This window comes from Nomascus leucogenys, chromosome 21, assembly GCF_006542625.1.
Source record: "Nomascus leucogenys isolate Asia chromosome 21, Asia_NLE_v1, whole genome shotgun sequence".
Taxonomy (NCBI): Eukaryota; Metazoa; Chordata; class Mammalia; order Primates; family Hylobatidae; genus Nomascus; species Nomascus leucogenys.
Window position 1 is genome coordinate 6,599,108 of NC_044401.1, and position 20,613 is coordinate 6,619,720.

The 20,613-nt window shown below is 33.3% G+C and overlaps 1 protein-coding gene across 5 annotated transcripts in view; it reads left to right on the plus strand.

The window, feature by feature from the left end:
* Window positions 1-20,613, plus strand: part of ZBTB20 (zinc finger and BTB domain containing 20) — an 807,544-nt gene that overhangs the window by 317,499 nt on the left and 469,432 nt on the right. The gene's annotated exons all lie outside the window — the stretch shown is intronic.

A 20,613-nucleotide genomic window follows, 5' to 3' on the forward strand; every position in this document is an offset into this window, starting at 1 on the left:
CCTGTGTCTCAAAAAAAAAAAAATTAACTAGGTGTAGTGGTGTGCATCTGTGGTCCCAGCTACTCAGAAGGCTGGGGCAGGAGGATTACTTGAGTCCAGGAGGTAGAGACTGTAGTGTATCAAGATCACACCATTGCACTCCAGCCTAGGTGGTAGAGTGAAACCATATCTAAAAAAAAAACAATAAAAAAAATTCTCTTGTTACTCAGTGAAATAATGGAAAAGTTTCTGGGATAAGCTTAGAGAGCCATAAAAATGTTGATTTAATCCTATTAATAAATAGTATATAAATTATGTTCTTCAAAGGCATTTGTATTTTAAAGTATTTAAAGTATTGCAGTTGTATTGTTGCATTTTAAGGGATGACCGTATAGATGCTATGTAATATGTGTAAAAGTTACTCTCTTTATTCTGAGTGTTTTGCTGTAATACAACCAGAGTTATGATGCAAACATTTATGAAAACAAAGCTGGTATAGCAATGTTAGTATTGGGCAACCTGAGTTGTACTGTAATAACTTTTCAATAAATCAATATATGTGAACCAGACTATTTTCTTATGTATAGAAGAGATATGTTATTTTAGAATCCTATTTAAAATATAAGAAATGAATCAAAAACTTCCAAAATTTTAATTTCTTTGATTTTTCTAGGATTTCTACCTTCTAGAATATAACGCTCTTATTCTTTTTACTGAAATCTTAGCTTCAGCATCAAGCTGCTTCATAATGCAAGGGCCAACAGTTAAAATGAGAGTTAAATATCATTTAAACAGAATTATTTAATGGCCATGTTACTGTTACGAAATTGTACATGTTGCAAAATAAGTCTAGTCACCTTCACACCTACTTAGACTGATTCCATAAGTCAATCATCAAACACAAAATTTTGGCGTAAAATATTCGTTAATTTTTATGTACTAACAGGAATGTTCACATCTAAGCAGGAGAAGCCAGGTTCATTCAATTCACAAATTTAGTATCTAAGATTTTCATGCATTTAAAAAAATTAGACTTACATAATGACTTTGAGCCTAGAGAATTTTAGAAATAGAAAATATCACATTTCATAGCTTTTAGATTTACAAGGACATCATTTTTATTTATAGAATAATGCATTGTGCTTAATTACAAAATATCAAAGTTTTTGTCATTAGTGAATTTAGAGTGGCTGTCCACTTGTTCCCTTGTGAAATTTACTTTGTTAGAATAGATTGCCACATTCTTTGAAGACAATTGCCTTGATATTGATACCAGTCACTATGCCTTCACTAGATCTGGGGATGGACAATAAAGTATATGAGGAGTACTGGCATAGTAAGTCATAATAAAATTAGCTAAATGTTATATATATCAAAGAATGAGGTTATTTTGGTAGGTAAAACGTAGTCCAACCTGCACTTTTGTTGAAAAAAAAATGACTGTTGTATCAACCTGGCATTCCATCCAAACCTGAATTTGAGTTTATCCAAAGAGCTGCACTGAAATTCAGCAAGATAGCATGGACTGGGCCAGGTGTTGCAGACAGAGGACAGGATTTTACTGGCTTGGCAGAGTAGGACTTTAGGTTATTTCCTCCAAAGTGACATTAAATTCCTCTCTGTGCTATCACAACACCTTTTGTTTTTTCAGACCTGTCTATAGACTCTCAGAGGCTTATTCTGTTTCGTGAAAACAATGCAGATAAGCTGATTGAAATGTCGACAGATATAAACATGCAGATAAAATGTTAGTATGTAATGGTAGTTTTCAAACATAATGAGTAATGAAATTTAAGCAGGGTCCAGGTGGAATAGGATCCTAGAATCCTAGAATAAAAACATATCATTTTAGAGGCAGAGGTGCAGTCCCATTCCTCTGTTTAAAAACATGAGGTAGATAAAGTCCAAGATCTTTCAGTTGGAGTGTTTGAAAGAACTGGGACTAGAAGCACATCTCTGGTCTCCAGTCAAGTGCCTTTTCTAGTTGAGCTTGACTTCTTTATATCTGGATAATAAAATCAATCTCATACAATGATATAGGTCATATTTTTCCAAGGCAGTTAAGTATTCATTCACTCCTATACCACCAATAATAATGACAAACATTTATATAATGCTTACAACCTAGGCAGTACCCTAATTGCTGCCCAGCAGGCTGTAAGCACTATATGAATATTGCTGTATGAATGTTGCCTGACGTGAAGAGTTAGACACTGTAGAGTAATTTTCCTTATGTTGCCTTTTGCTTAATATTGCCCCTCTTTTAAATCTTCATAAGAGCCACATTAACTAGGTACAGTTGTCTTCATTTTATAGCTGAAGGAGGAAACTGAAGCACAGAGACCTTAAATATATTCACCAAGGAAATTGAGCCATTAATTGGTAAAGCCTAGATTTGAACCCAGGCAGTCTGGGTTTCTGAGCTTGTGCCCTTATCCACTATGGTATGTATTGTTCCAATAATTTTTAGTTGCATAAATGCTTAGAAATAGCATTCATAAGTTCTCTGTGCTCCAGAAGAACCAGTTTCAAGAAAGAATAAAATATATGTAAATAGCAGACAAACCCATTATATTTAAAAAAGGTTGAAGGCACTGGATACTAAAAAAAAAAAAAAAGAAACCATAAGAGAAATATTATAGGTATGGGGAGAAGGGATTTTAAATTGTTCTCAATGACTATAGAGCAAAGTTAGATCCAATAGGTAGGAATTACAGGAGATAAATCTGGGCTTAATATGGCAGTTCAGTGACCAGAAAAGGCAACCTTGTTAGTGAGTCCCCTATCTTTTTGTATTCAGGCTGTGTGACTGGTCCCTATTGCTATAGACAGGATTGCTGCACTGGAATAGTACATTTGGAGCACAATTATGCTCAGTTAGGTCAGAGGTAAGAGACGTCATTAAATTTCATCTGAAATTATATTGTAAAATATGTAAGGGCAAGAGCTCCAGACAGATCTGACTTTGAATCCTGGCACAATCACTTATTTGCTGCAAGAATTTAGTCAAGTTACTTAACTCTAACTTCTCTGAGTCCCAGTTTCCTCATCCATGATTGGGATAATTATACTAATCTCTTAGAGTTGTGGTGAGGAGGAGTAAATGAGATCATTATCTAAAATGCCTAGCACTGTGCCAGACACATAGTAAGTGCTCAGGGTATATTAAATTTTTCAGGAGTGAGAGACTCATTAATTTTTCAAAAATAAACTACAGTCCTAATTATTCTCTTATTTGGGAAAGGAAGCTTGGCTTAGCAGGTAATAGGACTTTATGCTCACCAAGTTCTCATTGCCTTTGGGTAAGGAACCATGAACCCTGGATAGTGAAAAGTCCTTGTAAAGGAAGCTTTGTAAATCAACTTATTTAAAATGCAATAGAGCAGCTTATGATTTAAAAGCATCCTGTAGTGAATCCTTTTAAAATGTGAATAATCACCTCCTAATTTGTCTGTTTGGTAAGTTCAGAATTTGGCTTATTGTGTCTTCTTAAAGCAAAGAGTACACCTGCACTCTTATTTCAGTATTTTCATGCTGGGCTGACTTTCAGAGAAATACAGGGTGCCTCTTGGATTCAGGATGGCATAGGCTAGGTAACTGATGAAACATACAAGGTCCCTAAAGTCAGTGAGAACATTAATTGTACTTTGTGATGCATGCATTTTAGTGAGTATGAAAACTCATAGAGCTCAGTTGACCTAGACTATATCTAGGATCATTGCACATAGGAATGCTGTTTGACTTGAAGAGTTAGACAATGAAGAGTATTTTTTCTTATACTGCCTTCTTTTTCTCTGAAATTTCAAGGAAAGTCAACATGAAATTTTGACATGATACACAGATCCTTTATGAAAAACCAAACAGCACTGGAAACTTGTGCAGTAGAAAGAACACTAGATTAGGAACTGGGGACTCTTGAGTAAGACCTGCCATATACTAACTGCATGGCATGGGATAGCATGTCACTTTTATTCTTTCTTTGTCTTAGTATTCTAATTGTAAAATAAGCAAGTTATACTTGCATCTCCCGTGTAACTTCTGCCTAGAATCTTTAGTGAGCTGATTCACAAAACCAGGTGTGAAATTATTTTGTTTCATTCTCTGCAATAGAAAAATTAGAACAGGAAATAACAGAAACAGTACTTAAGAGGTTATTTTCTATTGACAATACTTGTTACTCTGCTTTAGCTTGAACTCTTTTTTGCCTATATGAAGATTTATGAAACATTTTATTTAGCTATGATATAGAGATCAATATAAACGTGGGAAACTCAGACTAAATGTTTTCTTTTTTCCTGTCAGCTGGCAAACATTGACCTGTGTTTGAAGAAACTTGAATATATTTGAGAGAAAATGACCTCTCCCACAAATTAATTAAATCTGAGACTAAAATAATTATATCTTTTTATTGATTCCCTTTATTTTCACAGTATCCATGGGAATTTTGCCAGTTCTTCATAGAGTGATTTAAGCTTATTGACAACCCACTTGGATGAAATACAGTTTGAATGTATGCTGGTGACTCTGTCCTTTGCAAGTTGAATTGGGGAATAACATGCATCAGATGGGATACTTAAGGATCCCTTTTTGAGAAGCACCATATAGTTTAAGAGCTCAGGTGATTGCTTTATAAGAGATCTGAGACCACTTTAAAGATCCCCAACTTTTCACACTGGTTGCAATCCGTGCAGGATGTTGAAAGGAGCTAGAATTCATAAGTGACCAGGCTTATCTTTTTATCAAATATGCATTTAAAACACATCTTTATGCAAATTCATATATTGTAAAGGGCTACTATTCAGGACCCAAATTTCTTATTTGTCAAAAGCCTCAAGCTGATTTTAAGAGAAACTTAAACTTAATTCAATTAAGGAATAATGAAACTGTAAGTTTAGCCAAATTGGAAGTGCCGTCAAAGACTTAGCATTCCATAGTCGACCTTAAAGATGCTAAAACTATTGAGTTTTCAATTATGTGTGATAAGGACATCACCGTGCATAATGGCTACTAGCCATAATTCTTTACATCCTGAAAGTGAAGAAGAATTTTACTGAGTCACTCATTGCAATTCTTAAGAAAATCACTATGCATTGATATATGCCATTGCCAATATTTTAATGTAGAAACAAATAACCTTCTTAATCTTCTAATAAACAAATAGAAACATTAAAAAGTTAATCACATAACAATTTCCATGTTTCATTTTCTCTTAAAAACATAGCAAAAATGGGAAGTATATAAAAAGCAGTTATCATTAGAGATAAACAGAATAAGTCATTAAATGTGAATTCCAGAAAGGTGAAACTGCATTTATAGAAAAAACTTCAAACATATGGTGTAGAGATTAAAATTTAATTATACGTCATCCTGTTGGAACATGGTATAAAAATATGTATGTGCAATAAAGGGTCAAGAAATATTTATTAAGTACTTATTCAGTGCTCAATATTTGATGTCATGAGACATATGAATAATACATACATAAATAATTGAAATTTATTCTATTTGACAATCAGACTTTCTCTACAAATCTTATGGAATAATAATAATTCTTCCAATAGATATATAAATTATGAACCTATTATAAGACTAAAATATGTTTGTAAAATATATATTTGCAAAAATAGCTTTATCAGTTAATCCGCATTTAATCTTACTTTGATGTATTAGGAAGTTTCTGTGGTTGTTTAATAGAATGTAGACTTTTGGAGACCTCTTAAAATCTCTTATGTGTCTTAAATTTGTGAAACTCACAAGTGTACTATCAGTAGAAACAAGGAAATTACACAGGAAAATAAAAAACCAGGCCCAGGGCCTGCTGGAGATATCTTTAACTCTATATTGAAGTATTGGATATGAGATCCATGATGGAGTCCAAGTTATGCTAGGCAGAATATATTATCTAAGCAATACTTGTTTCTTACTGAAGAATTGAGAAGTCATGAAAGCCCAAGAGCACCCTCTAGTGAAATTTCTGGAGTAGGCTTAAGGGGCTTGCTCTTGACCTTAGCTCTCCCCCTCACATGACCTTTGATCTCCCAAAAGATAGCAGTTATATTTCTAGTATTTGGCTTTATCATCAAATCATTTCCAGATCACAAAGAAGGTGGGCTGCTTGTCAAGTATTACTACTAGTAGATATGCTTAAACGCTAAGACCTACTATTTCATTGTTCTCATGATTTTTGTTTTTGCTTGCAGTATCAGCCTACCACACATGACCTCTACTATTGTCATGTGTTAAAATAGTTTCTGGAAGTAATATAACTAATGAACTAATGGGAAGCATTACAAGTGTGTAGCTGAATTGTAGTACCTTTGTCCCGGCCTTTACCTTTCTCATGCCTCTGACTCTCAGCTTAAGTACACTATATACAGAAACTGTATTAATGCTTGCAATATTCGAGGTCAGGGGTAGCAGGTGAGATTTCCAGTAGAGGTCAAAAATTACAGGAGAAGTAAGGAAGTCTTAGTATTCACGGACTTCTGAGTTTTTAGAGAGATGTTTACAAAGCAAGCCTGATCTTAGCTATAAGTTAGTTAAAGCTGTGAGTATAATACTATTCATTTTGATTAGCAACTATTACGTAATACATGAAGCAAGGCAAATTATTAATTGACTTTATAGATAGTTTGCTCTAAAATTGTATGATTGGTAAGGAATTTAGAGATCTAAATCCTCCCACTTTAGGGAAAAAAAAAACCCTTACGCACCTAAATGTTAAGTAGCTTGCTCAATATGACACAAATACAGCATCAGGGCTACAACATATATACCTTGTTCAATATCCTACAAGAACCTGCTTATTAAGGAGGTTTCAATATTGTTTCACAATTTTATTCTTATTAGTTTTTGTTTTTTCATGTTCTAATAACTTATAGACATGTCTTCATACTTACAGGAAAAGAAAGTGTGTAACTTCCGAGGTCATCTTTTTTCTCTCTCTACTTTCATGTATGGAGGAATAAGTCACTCTTGTGATTACTATTAAGATGAAGTAAAAAAAATAATGCTTTGATATAAATCAAACATTGATTCTTGAAACACTGTGCCATACAGTGTTCACATTGTGCACTGAAAAAAATGGAAGGACCCGTATGTCAGACTGATATTCTAGAATTACTGATAACCGCCTCTGAGATTCTGTACTTCAAAATTGTTTCTGTTTTTATTAGTACCTACTTCCTAGTGTTCATGGAAGGATTAGGCGAATGAATGCTACTAAAACATATGGAATATTGTTGGCATTGATTAATTGTTATACGGAATGCTGATGTCTAATTTGAAAAAGGAACAAGACATTTTGGGGATTATCCAGTAGGGGTATGAGCTATGAACTGTATTAAATTTTGTGGGGGGAGATTACAGCCTGATGTCTTTCTTGGGGGAAAAAAACCTCTAAGATATTCAAGTTGTTGTTTTCAATTGAAAATGAATGTATAAAAATGACGATTTGGGAAGGCATATTACATATTAGGTCAGAAGTGTATGATTCTTTCATTTATCAATTCATTACTATACTCTCAGTCTTGGCTTTAATCTCAACCATACCACCTATGACCTGAGTATACAACCTTTCCTTCATTCATATTATTGTTGGTATTCAGAAGGCGAGGTGGTTCTTTATGGCAATAAATATTGTTGATATTCAGAAGGTGAGGTGGTTGTTTATGGCAACTAAAGGCAAAATTACATAATTTTGATTTTGTTGGGAAGTTAATAATTCAGTGATAGTTTTATTCTCAGTTCTTTTCCTACTTTGCTATTCCTCAACATACAGTGTTGGTATTTAGAATCTTAAAACTAGAAAACATTAATGCTACAAGTGATCGTAGATACTGACAAATCTGATTCATTTATTTTACAGATGAAAAATTTAAGACCCCAGCAAGGAAGAAAACTGGCCAAGTTTAATTCTACATACTGACTTTCAGTGATAGGTCACATTTCCTTATTTTTCTAAGAACAATTGACTCTGGAGAAACAATTGATTCCTTAATATTGCACTGATGTGCTGAACCAATAGATTTACCAATGTAAATCAGTGTTGTCTATGAATAGACAGTACACAGTATTTTAAACCTATCTATTCAGTAGTACAGTACACTGCCTTTTAATTCCTTTCGCTTTGCAATGATGCTAAAGCTCACACTGAAACTCTTAAGTGATTATCTTTAAGGATTTTCTTCTCCAGCTATGAGTCTAAACAGCCTGAGTAAAGAGGCTGCATGGTCTCCCCATGGCCTACTAAATGTTTTTAGGAAGTGGAACCCCCTTCTGGAGTTATGAGAGAAACATCACTTCTAAAATGCCTTTAAAAGTACTCCAGCATAAACCTTACACTGGAACATTTCATTAGCTTTTCGAGAACAATCAAGAAATGTGGAGCATAATAGGCTAATATGTTTAAGTGGCCTTGGTAGAACCCTACTTAACTCAGTGGGATTTTCTGCAGCATGCAGAGGTGGAAAACCATTCCTTACATATTTATTGTGTAGGACTGCCTCCTTCTTTATTGCATGCAATTTATATCAAAGAGAATTGACTTTCCACCTGTAATTCTAAAATCAAGCAAGTCTCAAAATACACATTTTAGAAGAATCAGTATTTACATATGATGATCAGCAACAAGCAGTGCTGACTTTTGGCACTCTGGATTTCTGTGAGTAAAGATAGTAGAGGAGCCAACTTGAATCTCAGTATTTCCTGGCCTTTTAGGACTTAAATTTTCATCAGGGTATTAAGATCTATGAAGTATCTTGAGTTCCCAAAGAAAACGCGTGATGTGAGTCAAACCTCATTGGTCACAAATTACAAAAATTAATTCAATTAATAAAATTTATTCTGTTACTAGCAATAAAGCTAGCAAGAAAACTTTTCTGCAAAGTATTTTGAATTAAGTAAAAATACAAGCTAATGAAAAATATAAAGTGGTAGTTTTTAATGGTTTTATTAGGATTTCAAGTGAGTATACTTAGTATATTGCTATTCTTGCAGTATAATATTCTGCCAGTACTCTTTAGCTCTCTGAGCTTCTATTTTCTCTGATATAAATTGGGACTCATTAGTCTTAGGGACACTGTGATCATTGTGATTCGTAGGAAAAAAGGTGTAAATTAGGCCCACAATTACAATATTTTAAGCAAGTTCAAACAAACATACATGATGACAAAATAAAAGTTTCCACGTATATATTAGTTTCCTTTCTGCCGACAAGCTGTCACCAAAATTTATTGAAAAGACCAAATTCCTATTTGTGTGGCATTGAATTAATGATATTAAAAAAAGCCTCTTGAGTGACAGCTGGAGTGGCTGAAGTGGCATATTTAAAACATTATGTTTGTTTGTTTCACTTACTGTCAAACTCTGTCTTCGAAATACTATCAACTGGTTATACTGATAGATAGAAGCTGTCTTTTAGTTTCAGGATATGTTTTGGATCAAAGTTTCTCTTCATTGGTTTTTGGGATCTATATGCAAAATAACATATAAACACAAATGTAAAACCCAGCTGTAATTGTTTCTTAGCATTTGGTGACATCATAAATTCCTTAAGATTTATGCTCTTGTTGTATTGTAAATATCACCAGAACCACTTAGTATGAGGGTGAAAATGCTAAACAAAACTTACTGAAAATAATGCATATACTTACTTTTCACTTTGAGGAGCGTTTCCTAGCTACCCTATTTACCCCAGTGGAATTTCACAAAAATGTCCCTGGCACTCAAAGTTTGTCTAACAATGAATCAAGTGGGCTTATTTTAAAATTCACCCCTAAATATGTTTGCTGGTTTTGAAATTCTGATTTTGTGCTTATGTAATTCAAAAACAGCTTTGGTTTAAAAACAAAATTTGGCAAAAATACTAGTGCATTATGTGTTTTAATCACGTATGGTGTTTTGAAAAAAATAGACTCAAAATTGACAAAATTGTTTTATTGGCACTACAGTTCAAATGCATGGATTTTCTTCCTCACAAGTTGCATAAAATAAAAATAAAATCAGCAGATATTTCTTAAGTGAGTAGTATATGAACTTAATTGATTTTTATAATACATAGATCAGCAACTGCACTGTAGACATAAATTTTCATGCTATGTTTTTGCATCCTTTATTTTACAGATTTCATTATGTTTTATTTTATGGTCAAGTCTATAGGGTGCTTCAGCATAAATTTTAAAATGCATGGAGCTCTCAAAAAACTTTTATCTAGTGATATGGATAGTACATAAAATCTAGTATCGATGGCCCAGTGTTTCTCTTTCATAGAGTTCTTTGATTTTTTCTTATATTCTTATAAGTCCTTTCCTTGGAAAATATATGAACTTAGAAACAGAAGTTTCCCTGGCTCGTATTATGCCCATGAGACAATGATAATGCTGAAGTCCTTTTCATAATCAGGACCTTTATAGAGATTGTCCAGGTATTCTTAGCCAAAATATCCCTCTCATTGTACACTACTCCAGGGCAACATGTGGTGTGCCAGCTGGATGCCCTCCCTACATGCCTCAGGTGGCCACATTTCAATGGTGCCTATAGAGCACAGGCCAAATTCTCATTCTCTGTGTTAATCAGTGGGAGAATTCCCATAGAAAACGGGATGTGAGCATATTTCAGGAAAACTCAAAGAGATTAGCCAGATGATTAGGCCAGGACATTGTAAGTTCGAGTTTTATGTAGGATTTCTATAGTATTATCTTAGTTGACCGAAGAATGCTATAAAATTTGGAGATATTTAGAAATTAAAAATAATCATGCTTTTCATTTTACTATGATTTCTCCAAAGATAAATTCAACAATATTTTTTCTTTTGATGTAATAGGATCTCATCTTGATTCATAACATCAAAGACAACGGATGTACCTAGTCATATAATTTGACTGAAACTTTTTCCCATGGTATTAAAAGGATCTGATTCTACTTGTAGAAGTCTCATTATATTTCTCTTTTCAATTAAATTCTAGTCAATTCTACAAACATTTAGTAAATGCTTACTATGTACAAAGCACTTTAATAGATGCTCTGAATAATTTTGTGTATGGTGCTTTATAGTATATAACATATTTTCACATTCATTTTCTCATTTGGTGAAGATTCACTTTCTTATTATTACTTAAATTGTCTAGAGTTTCAGATGATGTTGTTTCCTTGGTAGAATGTTTGTTTTGTTTTTGCTTGTTCTATTTTTGATGTGTCCAGAGACCATCCTAGAAATACATTTAGCTTTCCTTGAAGGAAAAATAAGGTCTTATCATTGTATCATCATATTAAATTGAGTTGGATTGGAACTAGCAGCATTTCCTGAAATTTCTGTTTGTTTCATATGCCCTCAGGCTCCGTCTTAAGTGTTTTTTTAATGACCTAATTGAAGTGGTTTGTCAACATGTTCAAAAAACAAAATAATTTTATTTACTACTTTCATGACAATACTGATTTATCATATTTCATGTAATATCTTTTTAAGGCAAAAACAATTAGATTTTTCCAGAAACTATTTATATCTCATACTTAAGATTATATTAAATTTTACTGCTCTACCTTGAAATCTGCAAGTGCCATACGACTTCTGTAGAATAGGTATGAAATCTATTTTTCCCCATTTAGCATGTGCAATATGCTCTAATATTGTTGCATCTAACGCAGAATGAAATAGTCTGCTTCTATATTAATGTTACACTATCAAGTCTTATTTCTACATATTTCTGAGATTTTTTTCAAGTCTTTCTCTCAAACCTACTTTGTAAATACATTAGAATAGCCCCAGTTTTACTTTTATTCATTCATTTTATTTCCCTTACCCGTAGTGTTGAAATGGAATTTATCAATGCTTTAGCATTATAAGATTTTCAAATAATTTAAAAGAAAAATTATCTTCACTTTAAGCATTGATGCATCACTTTTTTCCATAAACCCGAAACTCAAAACCTGTAGGAACACCATCATTTGCTTTATTTCTGACATTAAATTTGCAAAAAGGCACTTTCCAGGTAACCCATCAGCTATGTCACCCTGGGTATTTGGCCAGAGGGCAGTCATGTTGACCCCATCTGCAAAGGCTGGCTAAACTAGAGTCTTGGACTATTAGAATCTCATTCATCAAGGTCCACATAAAGTACAGTAGGTGGGAAGCAGGAGGACAGATGGTAGGGTCGGGCGCAAGGAACTTGTTTGTTGACATTGATATAGACGCTTCTTCTTGCCAGAGTGACTCCATGCACTTATTTTGGCATGGAAGACTAGGCCAAAGCTATCATCTTAATAGAAGGTGAGCTGCAGGCAAACTAGAGAGATCCATGCACAGTAGGTATTTAGAGTTGGCTTAGATTTTATCTATCAGCTTGACTGTCATACATACTTGATTGATGTGCAGCAGGGCTTGAAAGTGCTGCATTGATGTTGAGGACTGTGTCATAAGGTTCCTGATATGGTGCACATGTCTGAATGGAGTTGGACATTGGCTGTCTTTGCCCATGCCAAACAACACCAGACTTCAGTGCATTATTCTGCAGTTGAGTAGCAGATGGTGACTGCAGACGTTTGGAGGGGGTGTGCCTTCAAACACAATATGGAGCCAGCAAACTTACTTAGAAGGTTATTACATGTCTTGACTTTGGCAGCTATTTTTTAAGCACTGTTGAAAATCCAAGTTCCATCCATTGTTATTCGCAAAATACTAGGCAAGGTTGGTATTCCATGGAAAAGAAATGTGAAAACGCAAATACACTGTTCACTATGCTGGTTACAGTTACTTGGGGGTGTTTTCCTTGGTATTGTCTAAATGGGCCAAGTAAACATTCTCAGATTGATTACTCCTAAAATTGGTACCAAAACAATTATTAATATTAGCAATGTAGGTAAATTGTATCAATAAGTCAACAAGAGGAAAAGCCATCAGAGCATTGGGTGGACACTGTAGTCAAATATGGTATTTATGAGTGACTTTATTTTCTTTGGATTTTAATTCAGGAAAATTATTGTGTTCCTCAGCACTAAAAAAAAGTCAAGTATCTCAATATCTCAATAGATGTTCTTTTTGCACAAAAGTATGGAGATTCACAGATTAAAGAGCACAGTGATTCTACATGTATATGAAAGTGATTTTTATCGATATCTGATTTTTTTCCCTTAAGTGAATTTCTAACCCATATAAATTCATTTTAGGCTTAAAATAAATTTTTTTCCAGGTTAAAAAGTAATGTACACTTATTGAAAGGATGTGTCAAAATAGAAAATATATATAGCAAATAAATTTAAATCACTTGACACCACCAATCATGGATAAATAATTCTAAGTATTTGCTCTGCCTCTTTCCAAGTGTATGGCCATTTCTAAAGTGTACAGGTGTTTATATATATATGTGTTTGTATATTTCTAAATAACATTTTGGATAGTATAGTCTATATAGTGATCTCTTCACTTAGCATTAATTTTATTAGTTCTGAGTCATAAAATACCCATTTTCATTAGCTGTGTAATATTATATCTTAATTATGTACCAAAAAAATTTAATTAACTCCTTCATGTTTGACATTTAAGTCATTTTCCACTATTATTTCTCCTACTCTGAGGATCATTTTTATATATAAATTTTCATCTGCATCTTGGCTTATGTTTTTAGCATACATCCTTAGAAAGTTGATTTCTGGGCTAGAGTATGTAAAATTCTCAAGGTTCCTTTGAGAATTCTTCTCCAATTGTATGTAAAAGTGCTTTTCTAACTACATTCTTAACTGTTTTGAGTAGCAGCATTATATAAATATATGACAAATTGCAGGCAAAATAACTGGTTTACATTGTTTTAATTTGCATTGATTTGATTAATAAGGAACTAGAATGTTTTTTACATGTTTGTCATTGTTTTCTTATTTTTATAAATTGTTTGCTTATGGTCTTTACTCATGTAGTTTTACTGATTTGTAAGATTTTATGTGAGAAAATGTTAAATATTTGTATGGTCAATTTCATGTATTTTTTTTTCTCTGTGACTATGTCCATTACTTTTATCTTCTTTTTTAAATAGCTTGAAATTTAGTAAATATTCACCATTTTTCTAGTATGATCATAGTTCTGTTTTATATTTTTAATTGTGTTCTCCCAGAATTTATTTTAGCATGTTATGATGTAAACATCTTACTTACTTTTGTTCTTAATGGTTAATCAATTGTTCCAGAATCATTTCCCCACTGATTTTGATATCATCTTGATTGCCTACTAATTTTTATCAACATTAGGATCTATTTCTGAACTATCTGCTTTTTCAGTTCTTTCACCGGTTTTATATTGCTTCCGTTAGAGCTTCAAAATAAGTTTGTGTATCTTTTAGGTCAAATCCTTCCTTATCTTTCTTTTTTCAAAAATGCTTAGGCTTTTGTCACCTACTTATTAGTCAGGATTTGTTTAGTTTGTTGAGTTCATAAAAATGTTTCATTGCAATATTTGTTGGAATTGTATTAAACCTATAAATTAGTATCTTTGCAATATTCAGTCTTCCCATTCAGAAGCATAGTATGTTTTCATACATAAATAGTGTCTTTTTATTCATATAGATCCCCAAATTCCTTAGTATATTTAGGTATAGGCATGCTATGTTCTTGTTAGTGTCCTTAATTGCCTATATTTCATTTATAATTTTTTGGTAGAAAAGCCACTTCCTATTTATAATCCATATGATCCTCAACTTATGTGTGGTTCCATTCTGATAAACCCATTGTAAAATTGGAAAATCTTAAGCCGAAACACTGTAAGCTGGGGACTATCTGTATTTATTATCTAGCTATTTTATTCAACTCTCTTAATAGTTTTAATAATTTCTTTTAAGTTCTTTTGGGGTTTCAAAGTCATTAAATTATCTCCTAACAAAGATGACTATTTCCTTTCTTATTTCTGTTTAATATCCTATTTCATTGACTATAATTTCCAAAACAGTTAAGTAATCATTGTGATAGAGGACATATTTCTTGTTCTTCATTATGTGGTATTATCTCTAGTTTTTTTTCATATTTAAGGCAGATATTAGTTGTTGATTTAAGACAGATATTATTTGATATATTGCTAAAGTGGATTATAATACTATTTTCTGATTCCTTATTTGATTATTAGGAATGGATGTTGACTTTTATTAATCTTTTTTTTCTGGTAAATATTGTCCAATTGTAACTCATGGACATAGACTTTTCTTGAGATGTATTTTTCAACTCAAATTAATTCCTCATACATTTTATTCAGCACTTACTATATGCCAGAAATTGTTCACTAGGCATTGGGATTAAGATGCATAGCCCTTTCCCTTTAAAACATTATAGGATAATTTGAAATGTGACAGTTCAGCAAAGGACTTAGCATAATTGATTTTCCACTATCAAATTGCTCTTGCATAACTAGAAAAAACTTTATGATCTTATTAAGAAAACTTTCAGGGTTTTTTTAAATAACCTAATGGTATAACATGTCACAATGTGAATTTTTAAAATTGTTTAAATGTAAAATGGTGATTCACAATTGAAATTATGAGTTTTTATATTGAAACACCATCGTGTTCAGATTCTAATCAAAAATGTCCATTAAAGTTTATAATGCCTCAGAAAATTCATAGACTTCTAGATTGTTTATATTCTGTATGATTAGGAAATTGGAATTTCTAATCACACTTTACCACTTCTTGTAGAGTATGACAAAAATGATGTGTGATATTGGGGCAACTCATTTTCATGATGCTGTCATTGGGGTTTCATTTCTCTGGAGTCTAAATCATCTGTAGGATTTCAGCACGTATTTACATAGATTTATTTTCAGTTGAAGGGTTTTTTTGGTATTAATTTTGTTGGCTCATTGTAGTGTAGCATAATCTAACTTGCTTTCCCCATATAATGATATCATTTGTCTTATTTTTGGGAATTCTTTAATTTTGTTCTTTTACATAGTGTGCATGAATGAAATTAGATTTTTTATATTTCACACAAATATTTATTGAGAACCAATTTTCTGCTCAGTATCATGCTAGTTATTATGAATTACAACACAGAAAACGTAAGTCATACTTTCAAGGAACTTACTTTCTAGTTCATAGATAGATACAAATAAGGAAATTGCAAAACTCCTAATGAAACATTTATTTTTATAGAGGCATATGTGTATGCCTCTGTGTGTGTATATGTATATAGAGAGATATGTATTTATTTATTTATTTTTGAGACAGAGTTTCGCTCTTTTTGCCCAGGCTAGAGTGCAATAGCGTGATCTCTGCTCACTGCAACCTCTGCCTCCCAGGTTCAAGTGATTCTGCTGCCTCTGCCTCCCAAGTAGCTGGGATTACAGGCATGTGCCACCCTTCCCAGCTAATTTTGTATTTTTAGTAGAGATGGGGTTTCTCCATGTTGGTCAGGCTGGTCTCGAACTCCTGACCTCAGGTGATGCACCCACCTCAGCCTCCCAAAGTGCTGGGATTACAGGTGTAAGCCACCACGCCCGATGTATTATGTGTGTGTGTGTGTGTGTGTGTGTATGTATGTGTGTGTGTATATATATATATATATTGTATAAATGTATTTCATATAGACTTAATATAGACAGAGATTTATACACACACACATGCAGGCACACACACACACACACACACACACGGAGTCATATTCTTGTTCTTTTAGCAAATGGGTCAGTTCTTACAAGATTCCTTTTGTGTATTTACCTCATCCTGTCCTCTTCATGCTTTTCCTATCATTATTGTACTTTTACAATTGTTTCTTCACTTGCAGCTTAAATAATATATTTACTTTTGCAAGGTTTTTTTTATTGTCTTGGGAACTACACTGGATAGGCAAATGTCATGCACATTAATCTGTGAGATATTACCAGTGACAATTTGTCTCAAACAAAGGTGACCCTGCTCACAGTTTGGAAGTAGGAATAGTGCAGGCTACTATAATTGTAGACTGAAATCATTGCTTTCTGAATCTCCTATTTGATTAAAGTACATACTTGTCTTGATTTTTAGACCTATTCACAAAGAGTTAACATGCATAGTGGTAGCAACCCAAAATGTGAACAGTGAAGTTATCATCTCTATTAAATGGGGATGTTAGCAGTAAGCTTTGGTATATTAAGGAAGAAAACTCCCATACTTTGGGCTTTCATGAGATTTTTATTTCATAGGACTATTTATTTTAAACTTTAGCATTTGGCATATATTCTAAGGTTTAGTCTTAAAAATTTATCAAATTTTGAAAATGTATATCTCCCCTAAATTTTTAATGTCTACATTGAATAATGTTTGTCACAGACCACAATACCTGTCCCTGTGGAATGGTTATTCTATCTAACTTCAAAAGTAATACTATTGATTAGATAATACTTACAGCTTCCAAACTTCAAGGCATTTTTTAGCCACCATTTCTCCTTAACCTAACTGTGAGCTTCCTGTGTGGTATCATTTGTTTGAGGTCTTGTTAAAACGTAAATAAATTGCACCCAGCACACTTCCTCTATTTGCCCAGCTTGTTACTATATCGAAACAATTGTCTTAATGAAACACATATTGATGTATTGTGTACTTCCGTATTAACCAAAGTGAAGAGGAAGTTATATGAATATATAACAGAGCCCACTTCATAACAGTTTTTGTTAAAGCATTTTATAAATTGGAGATAATCTGAGCCATGGGAGATGATGTAATTCTACATGACAGAGTTCACAGAAAGAGGATAGCTCCTCAGATAGAATAAGATTAGACTCTTGAGAGAGATGCATGGGGCTTTTATGGCACTTTACCTTTATAGGCGTAGCTGACTCCCAGTTCTCCATATTAATATTGTAGTGTTGTAGCAAAGATAGTAAAAATTTAAAAAAAGAAAAAAGAGTGTTATCTAAAATAATGTATCTTTGGCATTGATATGAAATTTTTGACTTTTTTTTTTTTTTTTTTTTTTTTTTTTTTTTTTGAGACGGAGTCTTGCCCTGTCACCCAGGCTGGAGTGCAGTGGTGCAATCTCGGCTCACTGCAAGCTCCGCCTCCCGGGTTCACGCCATTCTCCTGCCTCAGCCTCTCCGAGTAGCTGGGACTACAGGCGCCCGCCACCACGCCCGGCTAATTTTTTTGTATTTTTAGTAGAGACGGGGTTTCACCGTGGTCTCGATCTCCTGACCTCGTGATCCGCCCGCCTCGGCCTCCCAAAGTGCTGGGATTACAAGCGTGAGCCACCGCGCCCGGCCAATTTTTGACTTTTAAGCTTCAAATTTGCCATTTTATTTTGTTCATCTAGAAGCTACTTCTAACCTCCATATTATTTCATAGAAATGGTTTAATACTTTATGTAGTAGCAGGTTGTGTGTATGTGTGTGTGCGTCTTTTGTGTGTGTGTGTGTATAAAATCTCCATATGACATGGTTGAATAAAACCAAATTCATGAAGTAATAAGCAATAACAATGAGTAGTGTCATGAATAATGATCAATAGCAGGGCTATTAAATATGATAGTACTTGATCAATTACTAAATTAATTTTATAGAAAACAATTGCTATAGAAATACTTGAAATATTTCTGTTGCTTAAGCACAATACCAAATAGTAAAAATAGGAGGCTACTCATCGTGTGCAGGGGAAAATGGGTAAGCCAAATTGGGATTAAAATGTGTCACATTGGAATGAAATCCTGAAGATCCAGTAGTGGTTTATTGTCTCTGTGTCATCAGACTATTGATGCTCATAACTTTTTCCTCTTATTTTATGTATTTTCAGTGTACTGTTTTGTTTTATTTTGTTTTTGCAATGGGCATGTATTAAGGTCATAATCACAAAAAGGTAATGTAAAAATGTGTTACGTATAGCTTACCTGTAGATAATTCATTAAGACTTAAGTACTAATATATAAAATCTGCCTAAAGGAATGGGAGCCAGAAGCTAAATTTAAAGGAAAAGAATTTTATTGTACAAATAATCCATTGTCTCAGAACTTGTTAACATTCTATTTTTAAAACATTCTTTAGTGCAAGTCATGGAGACCTAAGCTCATGAGGTTAGTCATTACTAACAGGTTACCTGAATATTTATGTTACATGCAACAGCTAGAGAGCCAGCTAATATTAATACGATTAATTATATTCTGTTAGAACTACTGTAGAAACATGTTATAGAGGGCCTCTCTTTTCTTATATAGAGGTTCAATACAACTTGGAAAAAGCTGCCTGTTCAGACACCTTTGTGCAAATTATTAAAAGAAACCCTTTGGTCAAGCAGATGCAGCTTGGGCTAGGGACCACGGGTTATTGAGTGGAACACACTCCTGGACTAGGTGCCTTGGGCAGAGTACAACCTATATAATCAGTTGTGTCTGCTCTATGTTGTATGCCTTGTTAGTTATTTGAAAATGGCTGGTGTTGTTCCATAGGTCCCAAATTATTTTATTCTTCCACAGAAAGGCAAGAATCATCTTCAGGTGACTTAGCAAAGAGGTGGTTAGTTAAGCTTTAAGTTAATATTGAGCTCTGGTGATACAAATCTGTTACTTTGTCTCAGACAAATTTAAGGCAGATTTGAGGCTATTCTGATTTGAATAGCTTCAAAGGTTAGAGAAAACTAAAGTCACCACAAAAACATAGATGAGTTTATAGAAGATCTAAGGTTGATATTTTCAAATTGCATCTGAAATGTTGGGGTATCATATAGTAAATTTAGATGAAGTGTTACATGGAAGGGTAGATAGAAAGACAGATATACAGTAGAGACAGATAGATATCTCTTTGTTACAAAAAGCAATTGAGATAGCTTAAATGATACATACATATTTAAATATATTTATATAAATATAAATGAAAGTAAATGAAATATATAATATAAATTAAGTAAATAAAAAAATAAAATGGGTAAGCAGTGGAAAAACATGACAAGGAGGCAAGAATTTGAGCTACATTTAAAAAGCATCCTATAAAGGATCTTATGTACATTTACAGATTGGGCTCTGATTATATATTTTAAAGAAATACAATGCTGATACTAAGAAAAATAAATCTTCTAGGATGCTCTTCAGTATGTATAGGGATCACTGTATTATAATGTAAATATCAAGATAAATATTAACTTTCATTAGCAACAAAGGATATTTTATAGAAATGCTTCTTTGTAGTCCTCAATGTAGACTGGCAACATCTTATTACTGTGAACTTTAGTATTCCCATTCTTAAAAGATTTGGACCAAATAGACAACACTTCACACAGATATAATTCATTGAATGACAGTGAATTCTAGATTATCTAGATAATATTATATTAGATTATCTAGATTATATTACTTGAAATACAACTATTTTTTGTTATTATTATTATTTGAGATGGGGTTTCACTCTGTCACCCAGGCTGGAGTGCAGTGGTGCCATCTTGACTTACTGCAACCTCCGTCTCCCAGGCTCAAGCGATCCTCCTGCCTCAGCCTGCCAAGTAGCTGGGACTACAGGTATACACCACCATGTACAGCTAATTTTTGCATTTTTTGTAGAGACGGGATTTTGCTGTGTTGCCCAGGCTGGTCTCAAACTCCTGGACTCAAGTGATCTACCCATCTCAGCCTCCCAAAATGCTAGGATTACAGACGTGAGCCACCATGCCCAGCCTATTTTTTTATTGTTAATCAATAGCAGAAATAGTA